The 17716-nt window shown below is 39.5% G+C and overlaps 1 protein-coding gene across 1 annotated transcript in view; it reads right to left on the bottom strand.

The window, feature by feature from the left end:
* The window catches only part of edil3 (EGF like repeats and discoidin domains 3), a 366806-nt gene that overhangs the window by 154723 nt on the left and 194367 nt on the right, over positions 1-17716 (bottom strand). The window lies entirely within an intron of this gene.

The following is a 17716-nucleotide window of genomic DNA, read 5'->3' as shown; positions in this document are numbered from 1 at the left end:
ACCCAAAATTTTTGGATATTTCCAAAAATTCGTAATGTTTCTAAAATGTTTCTAAAATGGCGGACGCGCATGCGCAATCGCCAAAAAACAGGAAACCGGGGGGGACTTTTCTGGGGGTCTCCCGTCCTCATTTCTTGAGCTATTCTCATCAAATTTGGTACAGTGGGAGAACACATTCCACACTCTTTGCTCAACAAATTGCAGAATGTTTCCTGTCTCCTATGATTTTTGGTGAATTTTCATAACTTTTTATAATACACTATTTTTCAATATTTGAAGAAACTTGTTCCTGGTTTGAAAGTCTTATTTCCTGTTCAATTGGGTTCTTATCACTGTTAAAGTCCCTCTTCTACTTGTGTAGACTTTGGATTAGAAATGCAGCACACGCCAAGCAATGCCTTGACAGGATTGGCAACGTCCTTTGGAAACTATAAATTGCCTTTGAACCTTTTGATCAATGGTGCCACTGGCTGACCTTGTGATTGCAAAAATGAAACTCTGGCTGAGGACTTTGGTTTAGAAATGCAGCACACGCCAAGCAATGCCTTGACAGGATTGGCAACATCCTTTGGAAACTATAAATTGCTGTGGACCCTCTATTGAATCAAATCAATGTCTGACTTTGTGATTGCAGAAATAAAACTCAGCCCAAGGCTTGGGAATAGAAATGGAGTGTGAGGGAAGCAATGCCTTGGCGGGTGCCCCACGTCCTTTGGAAACTATTTCTTCCAAGGTTTGAAAACAATGTGTGTCTTTGTAATTGATGCAATAACACTCAGCCCGGGGGCTTGGGATTATAAACGAAGCGTGAGGGAAGCTCAGCGCTTACAGGGACGCAGACGTGCTTAGAAAACTATAATTTTCAAGCTCCCTCCTTTTAAGGCTTGGAAAGAAAGGCTTATGAGGTGATTGCTTTATTCCAGAAAAATTTGAAAAGGAAAAGCAAAAGGTCTCCCTCAGAAAGAAAAAGCACCCCAAAGCTCTGCGGTTACAGGGAAGCAAGCACCCTCCTTTGCAGGCTTGGAAAGGCTTATATGGGGTGATTGCTTTATTCCAGAAAAATTTGAAAAGGAAAGGCAAAAGGTCTACCTCAGAAAGAAAAAGCACCCCAAAGCTCAGCGGTTACAGGGAGGGACGCAGACTCCTTTGGAAAATAAAAATTCCCAACATCCACAGCAAGGACTCTGCCCCAAGCCCCAAGCCAATTTCCCCCCAACACAATATCTAACCGGCAACAACCCTCTACCCCCAGTCACTTTGCCCTCTCAGCTTCACGGCGCGCGCGAAACACCCTCTCTCCTCGGTATCCCAACCCAGAATGGCTTGGCTCCGTGCGGAGGCAATTTTTATAGCGATTCTACACGTGGACGGGAGGATGCTAGCCCCCACCTTTTTTAGCCATCGTGGAAGACTCTGATTGGCAGGGAGCGGGAGCCATGTTAGGCTGCGCTAGGCTCCCATTCATGTTAGGTTGCAGAAACAAAACAAAACAAAAATATTTAAAAAATATTAAAAAAAAATTTGGAAGGAAAAAAATTAACGAAAATTTTAAGACACAATTACAGAATGGGCCAACGATGGATCGTATTACATTGCCAGTTGCGCCCAGGGAAAACGTTTCAATACTCGTGTCAAAAAACAGGAACAATACAAAATAATTACGGTAGGGATATTTTTACGACAATATGGACAACCCTACTAAGTACAAAGTGCTGGTCATTACCTTTAAAGTCCTAAATGGTTTGGATGCAGGCTATTTGACCAATCACATCTCCTCTTACAAACCAGCGGAAGATGCCCTTCTCTCGGTCCCATCCCCATCTCAAGTGAGGCTGGTGGGAATGAGAGAGAGGGCCTTCTCCGTGATCGCCCCACCTCTAGAATTCCCTCCCTAAAGAAATAAAGATGGCCCCTCCCTCCTCTCCTTCAAAAAACAACTGAAGACTCATTTTTGCTTACTAGAATACTGAGAGGAGGAGGATTAGATACTGAGAGATCACTACTGGACCTCTGGTTGATAACCATTGATGTATTCATGCTCTATTAATCCATGTTGGCCCAGCTGTCATCACTGGCCACACAACCAACCGATATGACTTTGTGAACTTTGGTTCGCTTCTGTAAATCAATGTGGATGTTTTATGTTTAGGTTTTTTGTCAATGTATTATTTTGTTTTGTTTAATTCATTGTTTAATTGTTAAATTGTTTTGTTTAATTCTAATGATGTTTGTATATGTGGAGTTATTCTGGATTATTTTGTCGGTACATGTTTGTTTTATTAAGACATTGAATTTTTACCTTTTTGTATGTTGGAATGCACCCTGAGTCTCCCTAGGGAGATAGGGCGGAATATAAATAAAGTTATTATTATTGTTGTTGTTGTTGTTTATTGTGAGTAGAAAAAAATAAAAGCATTTGGAATTTCAGTTCAAATGCATAATATCCTATATAATATAACAATAGTTCCTAACAGTTTTTCTGTGTTCCAGTATACCAACATTTCAAGCTAGTATTCACTATGTGGTGTTTTCTTTCTCAACTCCTGCTCACACACCCCACTAATTATCAACAGTCTTCCATGTCTAGCTGTTCCATTAGGTAACTAGTTTGTTGTTTCTGGCAGCTGAACTTCAATGGAAATAAATTCTCACTGGCATATCATTTTGGGTGAAACACTAGTCACTACTGGATAGTGCTCAAGAGGGGTGTCTGGGGTGATGGAACAGCAGAAGGCATCCTGCCTCCTGCTCCCTGTTTGTGGTTCTCTTGCTTTGGCATGCATTTGGGACCTGCTGAATCTGTCAATGCCCTGAAGTTTTCTCCTTGGTTACTTGCAGTGGAGGATCCTTCAGAATAAAGCTTATGGAACTAGAAAGTAGCAGGAGAATTTGTAGGAAGTGTTATGGTGGACAAGAGGAGCAACCTGGGTTGTGATACAGGAAAGCCGATAATGGCAGAGATAGTAAATGTCTTCCTGCCTCAAGTGACCAGCCCTGTAAGAATTTTGATCTTGAAATCCATATTTTTCCAAATATTGGGATTTGAAAAATTCATTGAGATATATATATTCAAAAATGTGTATATTTGAAACATTGGCTACAGGGGATATATATTTGATAATTATAAACAAAGCTAGCTTTATTCAATGGAAACATCCTTGAAGACACATACATTTTAAACAATGCACTTAAAATTGTGCATATTTTGAGAAATGTGAACAAAACTATGCTTATTTATCCAGGTCAAACCACCACCCATATAATCTGCAATCTAACGAGAAAATAACACAACAGCAGGGGGAAAAAAACCAAAAAAAAAAAAAAAGACTGAGCTTTATAATTTTGCTATTCTCTTTCCTGTACTGATAAAGTGTTGAGAAATATGTCATGACATAACATGTTCAAATTACAAGCAACCTTCAAACTTGAAAAGTCAATACATTTTGCAAGAAAGTGATGACCAATCCGTGCATTTTCAAAAAGCTGTCTGAACCTAAAGGTTAGCCTGGAGAACAAAAAAGTCCAATCAACATTTTGTGTTATCTATAGTTCTGGAAAGATTGTGGTGATCTGATATAAAATGACTTTTTCACTCTTTGAAAGAATGAAAACAAAAGCACTTTTTGAGAGAATTGAAATTGATGTATACTTTCTAAGAAATTGGGAAAATGGGTAACAGAAAGATAATATACATTTGAAGCTTAGATAATAGCTTTAGCTTGTTTGAATCCACAAACTCAAAGAAAACTGAAAATATTAACATAAAGTGTACACTTTATGATAAGGGAACCATACAGAATGATTAAAAATAGCATATAAACTTCCATTTTTTCAATTGTGTGAATGTTTATTCAAGCAAAACCTCTACTGATAAAAGTAACTTTTTTTGCTCCCTTTAACTAAGGATTGCTATATAAAGCAAATACTTACTCACTCTTTGAGGCATTTAAAGGTGCCAATTTCATAATCCTATCTAGAAAGCTTCAAACAATGTACCTGAAATTCTGTAAAGTTTCCTTGTTAGTGATGTAAGAGACCTTGCTTCTTTTAGTTTTACTTCTAAGTCCAACAAATGTTGGCCAAGGTCTTACATCAAGAAGTTGGAGTGTGATGCCACACTAGGTTTGCCAGACAGGAAACTGGAAATACTCTGATATCTTTTATTACCAGTTGCTTCTCCACGTAACCAAATAACAAGTACACCAGATTAAATGTCCTCTTCTGAACATTAAAGGTGAAGAAGTTTTAGCCAATTTACACTCCTGTGATCCTAATTCCTGTCCTGTTTCTTCTCCCCCTTGTATACCTTTTTTGGATAGGACCCTTTGTGCTTTTGTCCAGTTCATTTCAGTTCAAAGAAAGAAGGAAATGGGAGTGTATTCACAGATATAGTGTACCTTTCCATCTCTTCTCATCTGAACTAAATCAGTTGAATTTGTCTCTACTCCCTCCCCTCCCCTTGCATAGCTCCACCTGAGGTTTGACATTTGAGATGTGGGAAATTTGAGTTTTGTGCAAAGGGCTGGAAAATAATTCCTAGCAGGCCATCAAAAAAAAAAAGATACAGTTGGCCTCCCATAGCCAAGGATTCTACATTCTTGAGTTTCATCATCCACTGCCTCCCTCCCTCCCTCCCTCTCTCCCTCCCTCCCTCCCTCCCTCCCTCCCTCCCTCCCTCCCTCCCTCTCCCCAAAAGCAAACTTTTGTAATTTCATATATACACAACACCATTTTACTATGGCATTGTATATAATGGAATTTTAGCATCTACAAATTTTGGAACCATAGCAGGGAACCCTAGCAAGCACCTGCTATTCAAATATTTTTAAGTAGATGTAGCCTTAATTGAAACATGAAATACACACACACACACACATATCTTAGTGTGTGGAAAGGGATAAATTGGAAAGAAAGAGAAGGCATACTTGTATCTTAGGCTTTCTTTAATATGACACTGTTCAGTTTTTTCAAAAAAAAATTCATATTGCTTCCAGGGGATTACCTGAAAGGGTGAAAAGTGATTGATAAGAGCAGATTTAATTTGTCAGGACATTGTAGAGAATTGTAGCTTATAGCATCACCCCAAGGTTGGTTATGAATCTCTCTCTGTGTATATATATGTCTCAATTTCCCTTGTTGACTTATGACAACTCCATAAAATTCAAAGGATTTTCTTAGGCAAGGAATAGCCAGAAGTAGTTTTGCCAGAAAATAGCCACATATTAGACTTTTTCCAATAATTCCAAGATAAATTAAGGCACTATTTTAACAAGACTTCTCTGAACTGAAATATAAACCTGCAGGAATACACGGAACATCGCATTTAAAAGGTCTGAAAAGAATTATCTGTTTTCCATTTTTGAAACAAACACACACTACACAATTTAAAGAACTATACAGCAAGCAAAGAAATGCCATCAATAAGTAGCAGCATATGTGTGGTTTTTAATAAACATCAGAACATTAGGTCACAATCATGCATGCATTGAAAGCAGTTTTAAAAACTAGACTAGGAGACACATCTGCTCTTGGTCCTTAAACTAGACATCCCATTGCAACAGTCGTTGAGATGATTTCAGAGTTCATATGCTATTTCATAAGCATGCCTTCCTCAAGTGCTCCGGCATCCAATTTGCCGTGGAAAAGACAACAGAAGCAGAACTTTAACAGGCTCCTCCTAATGGACAGATATGTGAAGCTTGTTTCCAAGAAGTACCAAATCCATCTGAACAAATTTTATAGTAATTTTAAAGTGTTGAAGATATGCAACATTTTTCCAAGTCCTGTATGAAAGTGATTTGATACATACATATTTATAGTTTTGATGTGTAAATAGTATTATACTTCTACCAACAATGTGCTGCCACTTATAATTCATTTTTCATTTTTTTAAAGATTTGGTATCTTTTGGAAACAAACTCCACATATAACCTGCCATTTAAACCTAAAATATTTAGAGTGCCATTTAGGCATTAAATACCAGGTTGTTCCATATTCTAAGAAGCATAACCCACACTTGAAGCTGTCTGGGAGTACAGTGGCAGTGAATGGGGCAATGTATAGACAATGCTAACTCCCAACTTCAGCTGGAAAGATCTGTGTTCAGAAATGCTCCAGAGAAAGCACAATACAGCAACAATTTGTAAAGTTGTAAGACAGATAAGACAGAGAAGAGAGAGCAGTGGCCAAACATTTGTTTTCATGAGAAACAATAGAAGTAACATGGTAAAATTCATTTTTGCCTACAGCATCACTTGGGCATCAAGGAAAAAGCCCATTGCACAGTTACTTCTAGAATCTTTTAAGCAAAAATTATCCTAGCTAGAACAGGCATGTCAATTTGACTTGCTTGGTCTATCACCCATCATCTCAATTGCACTTCATTTTTAAAAACCTTTATTTGTAAGAAGAACAGAAAAACAATTAGAAAAATGTTGTGAAGCAGAGGGAAAACAGAACAGTTTGACAGTATTTAGAAAGGATTTGTCTCATTCATTAAACTGGAGAGGGTATAAACATTTTGATACTTGCACTTGGTTTTATTCCAAATAGGTATTAAAACTTCTTGGCTAGGGCACTACTCCAAGCATAAATTTATGAAAGGTGTCGTCATATCAACAACTGGTGTAGATCTTGTTTACTGTCTTAAATGGTGCCATTAAAACATAATTATTCATTTTCCTTGGTAAACACATCTTTAAAAGGCTGCCATCCCCTCCCTCTCCCCCTCAAATTTATGATGCGGCAGTCATCATTTCAACTGGTTTTCAAGAATGACAGCCGTTTCAGTGAGGCAGCAATGAGAATAAAGCACTTATGGCAGATTAAAAACCTCCTTAATTTTACAATAGTTGTTTTCTCTGTCAGAATTTCATTATATTGGGTCAGTCTCATAGGATGCCCTTTTAATTGGGAGTTTCAACATGGCAGGATTTTTAACGTGTCAATGTTCTTGCACACATTAAAGGATTGGCATTCAATTTGCAAAGAATGTAGCAGGATATAGAATATTAATTCATGATATACAATATTTAAAAGGCCTTTTATGCCAGAAGATAGCAAGGATGTGGGTTATGTAACAGTAGGAACACCTATCACCTTCAAGAAAGGAACGTAAAAGTGAAGCCATTAATTCGTTGCATGAGTCAAACCAAGGCCAAGGTTGCAACAAGTTTTTTCTCTTCCTGTCTGGAACAGATATTAAAGAAGACATTTTGAACAGTTAAAATGTCTCTACTTGAAGACCGCTAATATATCTGTGAGGGAAATCATGAACAATTTGTTAATCTCCTTTGTAGAAGTTGTTAAGCTGATCTGACAACCCAAAACTGCACACTGTGAGAAATTCATAATGCAGACTCAAGTGTTCGTTCAAATTGAGTTTGTATTTCAGTCTTATTCAATGATTTCTTAGTTCTGAGTGAAACAAAAAATGCCCTAAAGCCATAGATAAAAAAGACAATCTCTTATTTCTGTAAAACTGAACCAGAATCCAGTTGGGAAACAAGGACAGTGAGAAGCAGATTGCCCTATGTAGTTCAGCATCTCTACTTCCTGTTTATTTATCTTATTAAGACTAATTGACAAATAAATATAACTAGAAAGAATGTTGTGAAAGATAAACCAAATTAATTGTAAGCTACCATATCAGCAAAAAACATATACTGTATTCCAACAATGCAGATTTCTGCAAAAAGCACCTCAAAATGCATTTCATGGGTTGAAATAAAATGCATTCCAAAGTGAAATAGCATTATTTAAATTTTTAAATTGTTTGGTTTATTTTTAAGCATTTACATAGTAATGGGGCATGAGGTGTAACAGACTTATGAATGAACACATACAGAAAGAAAATGAACATAAATAGTGAATCATATACTCATTTGTGCAGAAGTGAGAAATATGTCCTATTCACGTGTAGGCCTGTAGCGGGGGGGGGGGGGGGAGGGGGGTGTTAGGGGTTCAACCCCCCCCCCCGAAATTTTTCAGGTTATAAAAAAAACCTGGTTTACTTGTGAATTTTAATTGGTTAACCAAATCCCCATGCTAAGTCTATGAGACGCAAAACATTAAGAGTCCCTCCAGGCACTATCTCAAGCAGATATTGACAGGTTTGTAGCAGGGGGGAGGGGTGCTAGGGGTTCAACCCCCCCCCCTGAAATTTTCAAAACCCCTCCCGAAATTTTTTTCTGGCTACGGCCCTGTTCATGTGTATTCAGTTGGATGGGACTTTATTTCAGGCAGACAGACAACAGGGATGGATAAAGGACAGTCCTAGAGACACCAAAGTATGGTCCCAGAAGTGCTTAAAACCCTCTAGACCCCAAATATTTTTAAAATGTATACCTCTCACATGTATTGAAATTGAAAACCAAAAAGATGTTTCCCTTTCAGCCAATACTCTTATTTTTTATTGTTGCGTGTGCTTCTGACATTGTTTTTAAAATGTATGAGGAGGCTTGAGTTGGAGGATCAGAGCCACAGGGGTTTGCAGCTATTTTGAGCAATTGTGGGAATTGGGATTAAAAATGCTCTGAAATATTTTCAGTTTTTTCAGGAAGTCTATTGACTTTGCATAGCTGTCCACACCTGAAATACAGCACAGCAGCTTATTCCAAATAAGGAGAATAAGCAATACAAAAAACAGTACTTAGTGATAAAAATAGTCTTGGAATGGATGTGTAAATTAATAGTGCTCTCAACTCATGGCTAAACTTGTGAATTTTGCAAAATGTGAATAGCTGTTTTCCTTTAAACAAAGCATGCAGAAAGCATACCTCTCCAGCTTCAACCAATTCTAGACAAGCACTGAATCTGTTTTACAAACATCTCATTTCAACTTGGAGCCATAGGAGAGATTTACATTAATTTGCAGTGTGTGGTAACCATCAGTTTTAAGCTTTTTTCCAAAATGGACATAATTTTGGTCACTATGTTTTGGGGAGAAATATCTCTCCTGGGCTTAAGAGGGGGAAAGCAAAATTGTTAGACGTTCATTGTATCAGCCACCCATGTGGACAATTTTGGAATCTTTCTGATTCTAGAATTCTGGATAACTGGTGTTTAACCTGTATTGTTAGTCCTATTTATGAATCAGACATGTTGGATTTCTTTCCCAACCACACATATTGTATTCAATGTATTAGCCTTCATTGTGGTGTAAGATGTACATGTGTCTATTGAAATCACTGCTAAAATATCAGAATCATCTAAGGTATGTTGAAAAATGAATGTCAAAGCAAAGCTGTCAAGTTGAGCATATGAAATTAATAGCGATGTGTTCTGCAATTTACATATTGATTGTGTGCACAATCTATTACATGAACAAAAGGTCAAAGAAGTATTGGATTGAGACCCACTGATGTAACTGTCAGTGTGTTTGACAGGTTTCACAATTATCTGGTTTAATTGATCTGGTGAGATACTGGGTCATTTGCAATATAAAGCTAAAACTGATAGGTTGCATGTTTAGAAATCATAATTTCAGAAAATACCATATGTCTTAGAATTAACCCATATTGTTTCTGTACTCTGTAAGAGTTTATTCAGATTACTCAATTGAATGATAACTAACTAGTCTATCACTCAATGCACCGACATGGAAGTAAAAAGAAAAGAAAAGTTTTTCAGAAGCCTGTACAGTCAGCTCTTTGTATATCTATGGATAAACCATCCATGGCTTGAAAATACTAAAAGAAAGAAAGGAAAACAAAACAAAGCTTGATTTTGCCAGTTTATATATGAGACAACATTTTACTACACAATTGTATAAATGGAATATGTGTATCCATGGCATCCATGAGGGGTCTTGGAAACAAAACTCAAGGGATACTAATAGCCCACTGAACAGAGGTTATCACATATAAACTGAAACAGTTAATTTGTGAATGGTTATAATTGACTACAATGTATTCACTCCAGTGAAAACTCATGATAAAATAAGGATATTTTACTGTCTTTCATTTATAATGAGGAGATGCATTTTTTCCATATGTGTTCAACTTTCAAAAATGACACTGGATATAAGTCCTAAACGTTAGAATTTATTTTGTATACTAATTTATCTGCAAATGTCAATATACAAGGAAATGTGTTCAGAAGCATTTTGGCTTACAAAATTTTGATTTTTGCAACAATGTTTTTTTCTGGAAAAATGTCCTGAGTAAGAGAAAAGAAATGATAGTGATTGACCTTTCTTTCAGTAAGACTTTTCAATGTGTCAAGATAACAGGATGAGAAACCGCACACTCTCCTGGATCGACACCTATACAATATTGCCATAGTAATATCACACACCTCTGAATAGTGTGACCCTTAAGACATGTACTTCTTATCCATGTTTTGGAGCTTAAAACAAAATGGAAAGCTCTTAATGGAACATCTTAACTGGAAGACTTTTTTGTAATTGAATTTCTTGATGCATGCACTCATTTTGATTTTCTGAAAGCTGCTCTAGCATGATTGTCATTGCTATACTGACAGTACTGACAAACAGTGGAAGCAATATGTGGTTCTCTCTCATTCTGGATTCTGGTTTCAAGTACCTGCAATGATCTTCTCTTGGCACAAATCATTTATATCAGTTTGGTAAGTGAAATATTCCTATAAACTACAGAGGATTCCACTAATTGAATGGTTTCTATTAGATAATTGTGGGGAAATGATTTCATCTCTTCCCTGCTATCCTATGTGCATTTAAGAACTGTTCTGAAATATTGGAAGAGTTCACCTACAGTGGCAGATCCAATCAAAATGCATGTTCAGTAGGTCAAGGTCATGTGCATTGGAATGTTTCATTTGGAAAAAGTGATTGGATTTTCCTAAGGCTGTGATTGTGGAACATCGTTTTACAGAATGGATTGTTGATTCCATTTTGCATGCATAGAATTATAGTGTTGTATAAATTCATCTTTTACTATGAGATTGTTTTTCTTAAAACAGTGTTTTTAAATATTTGCCACAGAGAAAGTACTGCATTGTGTCCTTAGAATGACAATATTGAATAATACTGATAGGTCAGTGTTCTGACTTACCAATGCTTACCAAAATATTCCAGATGAAAGCATTTTGGAGTTGCTCTAATAAAGCCTAGGAGAATCCCCAGATCCATTTGCTTGCCTACATTGGGGACACCTCTGTCATGCTGTTGCCAACAAGCAGCTCTTCAAGAATTCATAGCAATGTCAACTTTCTGGTGACATGGCTGGGTGCCCAGAAAAATGTTGCCAGAAAGCTTCTGGAAAGGAGCTGCTTGCTGGCATTGATGAAGTGGTCAGTCCATTGGAGGTGTCAACTGTGGACTGGACTGGTTCTAGCCCAATCTAGCTGTCAATCACTCTGAAACTTTGGGATTAAAGTTAATAATAATAATAATAATAATAATAATAATAATACACATAATAATAAAGTTGCAAATCCACTTATCCTCTTGACTTTCTGCAGCAGCTGAGTGGTGAGCCCATTTTATTTTCCCATGTAGACATGGCCCCAAACAGTTCATTTTTACAGTGTGGTGTGGCTCACAACAGAGGGGAAGCAATCATTTCCTCCACAACTCATTAGTTTCCTTCTAAGAGGACCATGCTCCATTTTGTTGGCTTCTAGGGAGACAATTAATGAGCAGATGAATATGGTGGTGGTTTCCCTTGAACTGGCAATTTACTGTGGTTTGATGAGTATGATATTTACAGGATCTTATAAAGGCTCTTCTGGCATTCATGCTTGAATGAATATTGGATAGTAAAAATTTGACATATATATGATGTGGGCTGACCATAGCAATTGATAAAAATACTGAACACTTCCCAATAAGTTTGACTGAGTACACAATGGAGAAAACTTGAAACTGCTAAGATGGAGAAAACAAGTCTTTTTTTTTTTTTTGCAAAACTCTTCCATTTGTTTAAGTCCCCAAGGTAATGAGAGAAGTTTTTTATATATAAAAACTAATCTATAATTTAAAAGCCATTTCCCCAACTGGTCATAAGAAATGTTAGATAGACTTAATGTGGTGCTTTCAACCTAAATGGTAGAAGTCCACTGCTTTTAAATCTAGTACATCCATTAATAAAGCCCTCAGGAAAGTCTTCCCACTGAATTAAAAAACATGACTAAAAGCACCTGTCTTGGGCTAGTATTAAAATGGGCTGAAAAAAGAGGATATATGAAATACATTAGCATAAATATCTGCTTTTTTAACAAGCCTTTTCATCTTCAGCTGTCATTAGCTAAATGAACTGCTGACAACATCAAGATGAAGCCCTGAGCCCACTGGCAAATCAGTCCACATTCCACTTTTCTAATACTCTTAAATGTACAGCAAAGAAGCACTAAGCTCATCTTTGTTTAATGACAAAGAGTTAAACTTTACTTTTCCTAGCTAAAAGGGAAAAAAATCACAAAGAAACTAAGGACTCTTACATGTCCCCAGAATTGAATAGTAGGGTTGTCCATATTGTCGTAAAAATTCCCCTACCGTAATTATTTCGTATTGTTCCCGTTTTTTGACACGAGTATTGAAACGTTTTCCCTGGGCGCTACTGGCAATGTAATACGATCCATCGTTGGCCCATTCTGTAATTGTGTCTTAAAATTTTCGTTAATTTTTTTCCTCCAAAAACATTTTTAAAATATTTTTTAAATATTTTTTTTTGTTTGTTTCTGCAACCTAACATGAACGGGAGCCTAGCGCAGCCTAACATGGCTCCCGCTCCCTGCCAATCAGAGTCTTCCACGATGGCTAAAAAAGGTGGGGGCTAGCGTCCTCCGCATCCACGTTTAGAATCACTATAAAAATCGCCTCCGCACAGAGCCAAGCCATTCTGGGTTGGGATACCGAGGAGAGAGGGTGGTTCGCGTGCGCCGTGAAGCTGAGAGGGCAAAGTGACTGGGGGTAGAGGGTTGCTGCAGTGCTTAGATATTGTGTTGGGGGGAAATTGGCTTGGGGCTTGGGGCAGAGTCCTTGCTGTGGCTGTTGGGAATTTTTTTTTCCAAAGGAGTCTGCGCCCCTCCCTGCTAGTGCTGAGCTTTGGGTTGGTTCCTTCTCCTGAGGTAGACCTTTTGCCTTTCTATTTTTCCTTTTTTGGAATAAAGCAATCACCTCATAAGCCTTTCTTTCCAAGCCTTAAAAGGAGGGAGCTTGAAAATTAGATATTATTATATATTAGCATTGCTTCCCTCACGCTCCATTTCTATTCCCAAGCCTTGGGCTCAGTTTTATTTCTGCAATCACAAAGTCAGACATTTATTTGATTCAATAGAGGGTCCACAGCAATTTATAGTTTCCAAAGGACGTGGGCACTCCTGCCAAGGCATTGTTTCCCTCACGCTCCATTTCTATTCCCAAGCCTTGGGCTGAGTTTTATTTCTGCAATCACAAAGTCAGACATTGATTTGATTCAATAGAGGGTCCACAGCAATTTATAGTTTCCAAAGGACGTTGCCAATCCTGTCAAGGCATTGCTTGGCGTGTGCTGCATTTCTAATCCAAAGTCCTCAGCCAGAGTTTCATTTTTGCAATCACAAGGTCAGCCAGTGGCACCATTGATCAAAAGGTTCAAAGGCAATTTATAGTTTCCAAAGGACGTTGCCAATCCTGTCAAGGCATTGCTTGGCGTGTGCTGCATTTCTAATCCAAAGTCCTCAGCCAGAGTTTCATTTTTGCAATCACAAGGTCAGCCAGTGGCACCATTGATCAAAAGGTTCAAAGGCAATTTATAGTTTCCAAAGGACGTTGCCAATCCTGTCAAGGCATTGCTTGGCGTGTGCTGTATTTCTAATCCAAAGTCTACACAAGTAGAAGAGGGACTTTAACAGTGATAAGAACCCAATTGAACAGGAAATAAGACTTTCAAACCAGGAACAGGTTTCTTCAAATATTGAAAAATAGTGTATTATAAAAAGTTATGAAAATTCACCAAAAATCATAGGAGACAGGAAACATTCTGCAATTTGTTGAGCAAAGAGTGTGGAATGTGTTCTCCCACTGTACCAAATTTGATGAGAATAGCTCAAGAAATGAGGGCGGGAGACCCCCAGAAATGTCCCCCCCGGTTTCCTGTTTTTTGGCGATTGCGCATGCGCGTCCGCCATTTTAGAAACATTTTAGAAACATTACGAATTTTCAGAAATATCCAAAAATTTTGGGTGAAACATTTAGAAATAATTTCTACATCGAAGAGCCGGCACCCCCTACTTTAGAAACGAGAATTGAAACATTTTTTCCATCGATCGGACAAGCCTACTGAATAGTGTTAACCGTATACACTTGTGCAGTTACTGAGGTTTTGTTCCTTTCTCTTTATCTTTATTTCTATCTCTCTTTGAAGAAAGACACGACCATGCATTTTGGACAGTGTTGATTTATTGGTTTGCACTCCCTCCAGATGTTATGACTGGGCAGAAACAGATCAAATCAATCATGTCAACTCACTTTTCAGCTCCTACCCGTTTCCCCGGAAATAAGACAACCCTTGAAAATAAGACCTAGTAGAGGTTTTGCTGAATTGCTAAATATAAGTCCTCCCCTGAAAATAAGACCTAATGTCACGACCCAGGCTGCAGAGCACCAATAACCATACACAGAGGCCAGAATCTAACTAATATCTTTATTGAAGGAATATATAAAGTTAATAAAAGCAAGTGTATGAAATAGTCCAGAAATAGACCTTTCAGGAAAGGTCAAAATTAGTCCAAAGAAACAATGTCCAATATGAAATATTAAGGTCCAAAGTTGTAATCCAATAACCGAAACACTCACTTTGCCAGGCAAAGTGAGGGGAGATGACAAGGTCTTTTAGTCCATGAAACTTGAGCGAGGCTAGGAAGTAACTTGATTCTTGGAAAAACGAGGCTTGATTCAAGGCAACAAGGAAACAAGGAACAAGAACAAGATCCGTGGTAATTTCTTGGCAAAATCCGGGAAACAAGACGAGGCTGAGTCTTAGAAAGCAAGGCAGGAATCGTGGAGTAAACAAAGCTGGGAACAAAGGCTTGGCGACAGGAACGGAGGCTTGAAAGCGGAGTAGCTGTCCACACACGCTACTCCGGTTGCTGACGAATTGACTCCGCAAGATCCCTTTGTGGGTAAAACACCTAAATAGGGTCCCGTTTTCCCGCCCAAGAGCAGTTCTCTGGAGAACCAGAAACGAAAGCTATTTTCTGAGTCCAGATGCATGACTCCCTAAAATTTCCCATGGGAAGCAGGCTTAATCAGCTGAATGCTTAGCAGCTATCCTAGCACTCCTGCGAGACGCCTGATCGACTCCTCTCTGTTGTTTACAAAAATCATGGCGAGAAAACGTAGGAGATTTAGGCTCAGGGCTTGTTTGACAGACTTCTGGAAGACAAATCTCTTGCAGGTGCAAGGTTTCCAAATCTGGCTGGGAAAGTTCCAATTCTGACTGAAACGGCGAAAAACCCAAGTTCTCCTCCTCATCTGGCACAACAGTGCCAGAAACGGGACTACATGGCCCATGACTCATCACACCTAACAAAGTTTTTGTTTAGAGGCATGCACGCTGAACAGAACACCAGAGCAAGCCGCCCTGAGTCCCCTCGGGGAGAATGGCGGGGTAGAAATATTCGAAATAAATAAATAAAAATAAATGCAAGATCAGTAAATGTACATACCATAGATTGTTGTATATGGAAATAATGGCAGTAACAAGAAATTCTTGATTGGATTCACAGTTTGTCTGGTTATGCTGGTTTGTGATGACAACTGCTGTACAGTATGTAATAAATGTTCTTTTTTTTTGTTCAGCAATAAATGTGAATTCTTCTTCATGGAAAAATAAGACATCCCCTGAAAATAAGACCTAGAGCATCTTTGGGAGCAAAACGTAATATAAGACACTGTCTTATTTTCGGGGAAACAGGTATTACAATGTCTCAGTTCATTTCTCCTTCTCCCACTGCCCAACTTTCTCCTCACCTTACTCCAGTTGCTGCAAACTGAGTTCAAACTGCAAAATTAGTTTGTTCTTAATTAACTCATCAGCAGGGAAAGGAGAGGATCAGGTAGGATCTTGCCTTTTCTAGTAGGCAGATGCAAAAGCAAGTTGCTCCAGTTTCTCCTAGCTGGTCCATTTGTCCTCATTCTTAACTTTGGTCATCTTGACCACACCCTGATGTTGCTTGGACCCATATACCCCAGATTTCATATGTGAAATGTATGTGTCTCTAATTTTTTTTTTTTTTACCATGAAGTCACTGAGAAAGCTTCATTCTCTTTAAGCTAGACTAAGGCAAGTGGGTTCTAGTCATAATGTTGCTCCTAGTGCTTCTGTGCTATCTACCATTGATAGGTTCAGAGCCGGTCCACCCACCAGGCAAGGGAGGCATTTGCCTGTGGCGCCATCGTCTGGGGGCGCCATTGAGGTCCTGGGAGGATGGCACCAGCCCCCACTTCCTCTTCCTCCTTTCCAGGCCTTCCTGCGGGGGGCAGGGCCGTGCAGGGGCGGGGCCACACAGCCTGGCCTGCCCCTGTGCCATGCGGCCCCACCCCCGTGGCCCCGCCCCTACTCGAGGCCAGGGCTGCAAATGAGGCCCTTTCTCCTTGCCTTCTGCCTGGAGGGAAGAGGGCAGCCCTGGGCTCAATGGCTGCCGGGCCAAGAGAACCGGGGCCCTGGACTCATCGGATCCATTTACTGCTGAAACGTGAGTAGGGGGGAGGGGTTAAACAGTAACCAAGGGCCTCCAGGAAAACTGGAGCTTCCTGGGGCTCCCGCTCCACCTCTGCCTCACTTTCCCTCCTCCCCCTGCCATCCAGCCCCCCTCCCACTGCCTGGTGCCCCTCAGGTGCATCTACATGCAGGCTCCGAGGCAGTTTGGCACCACTTTCCCTGCCCCCTACCTGAGGGGTGCATCTATATGCATCCTGCTCCGCCCCCTCCCTTCCCTTCCCAGCTGAGCCCTCTGCAAGGCTATTCAATGCTCATCAAGGTGGCCAATGGCAACATTAGGAATTGTGGGGGTTATTGGAAATAATAATCAACCAGTATTTAAAAAAAACTCTAAATGAATAAAGTAAATAAAGAACAACACTCAGAAGACAGGAATTCTAGACACAAAACAATCAGGGACAGCTAACACCCACCAACAAAGGATTCCCCCAGGCAGGAAGCAGCCAGGCTTTGGAGCTGCAAGACTATTTAATGCTAATCAAGCTGGCCAATTGCAACGTTCACACTTGCCTCAAGCAGAAAAGAGTTCTTTCTCCTTCCCTGGACATCATTCCACAGATATATAAACTCCACTTGCCTAGTTTCCAACAGACCCACAACCTCTGAGGATGCCTGCTATAGATATGGGTGAAACATCAGGAGAGAATGCTCCAGCCCTCCGTTTCTATTTCATGTCATGGGATTTTTAGGTGAATATTTGTTATATGCATGAAGGAAAGCCGGCAAAGGAGCTGGAAAAAGCCTTCTGCAGGACTGCCAGCTCCTCTTCCCCTCCCTCCCCCATCTCTCTCTCTCTCTCTCTCTCTCTCTCTCTCTCTCTCTCTCTCGAGTTGACAGTGGGGCCTCCTTCTCTGGAGGCTTGAAAGCAGGCATGGGCCAACTTCAGCCCTCCAGGTGTTTTGGACTTCAACTCTCACAATTTGTAACAGCCGGTAGGGAAGGAGGGAAGGTCCAAGTTTGCCCATGCCTGCTTTAAAGCAAAAGCCTGATGGCCACCTGTTGACTGTGTGGTTCCTAGGGTTCAGCTTTCT

The sequence above is a fragment of the Anolis carolinensis genome, chromosome 2 (assembly GCF_035594765.1).
Source record: "Anolis carolinensis isolate JA03-04 chromosome 2, rAnoCar3.1.pri, whole genome shotgun sequence".
In the NCBI taxonomy this organism is placed as follows: Eukaryota; Metazoa; Chordata; class Lepidosauria; order Squamata; family Dactyloidae; genus Anolis; species Anolis carolinensis.
This window is presented reverse-complemented; position numbering and strand designations above follow the sequence as displayed.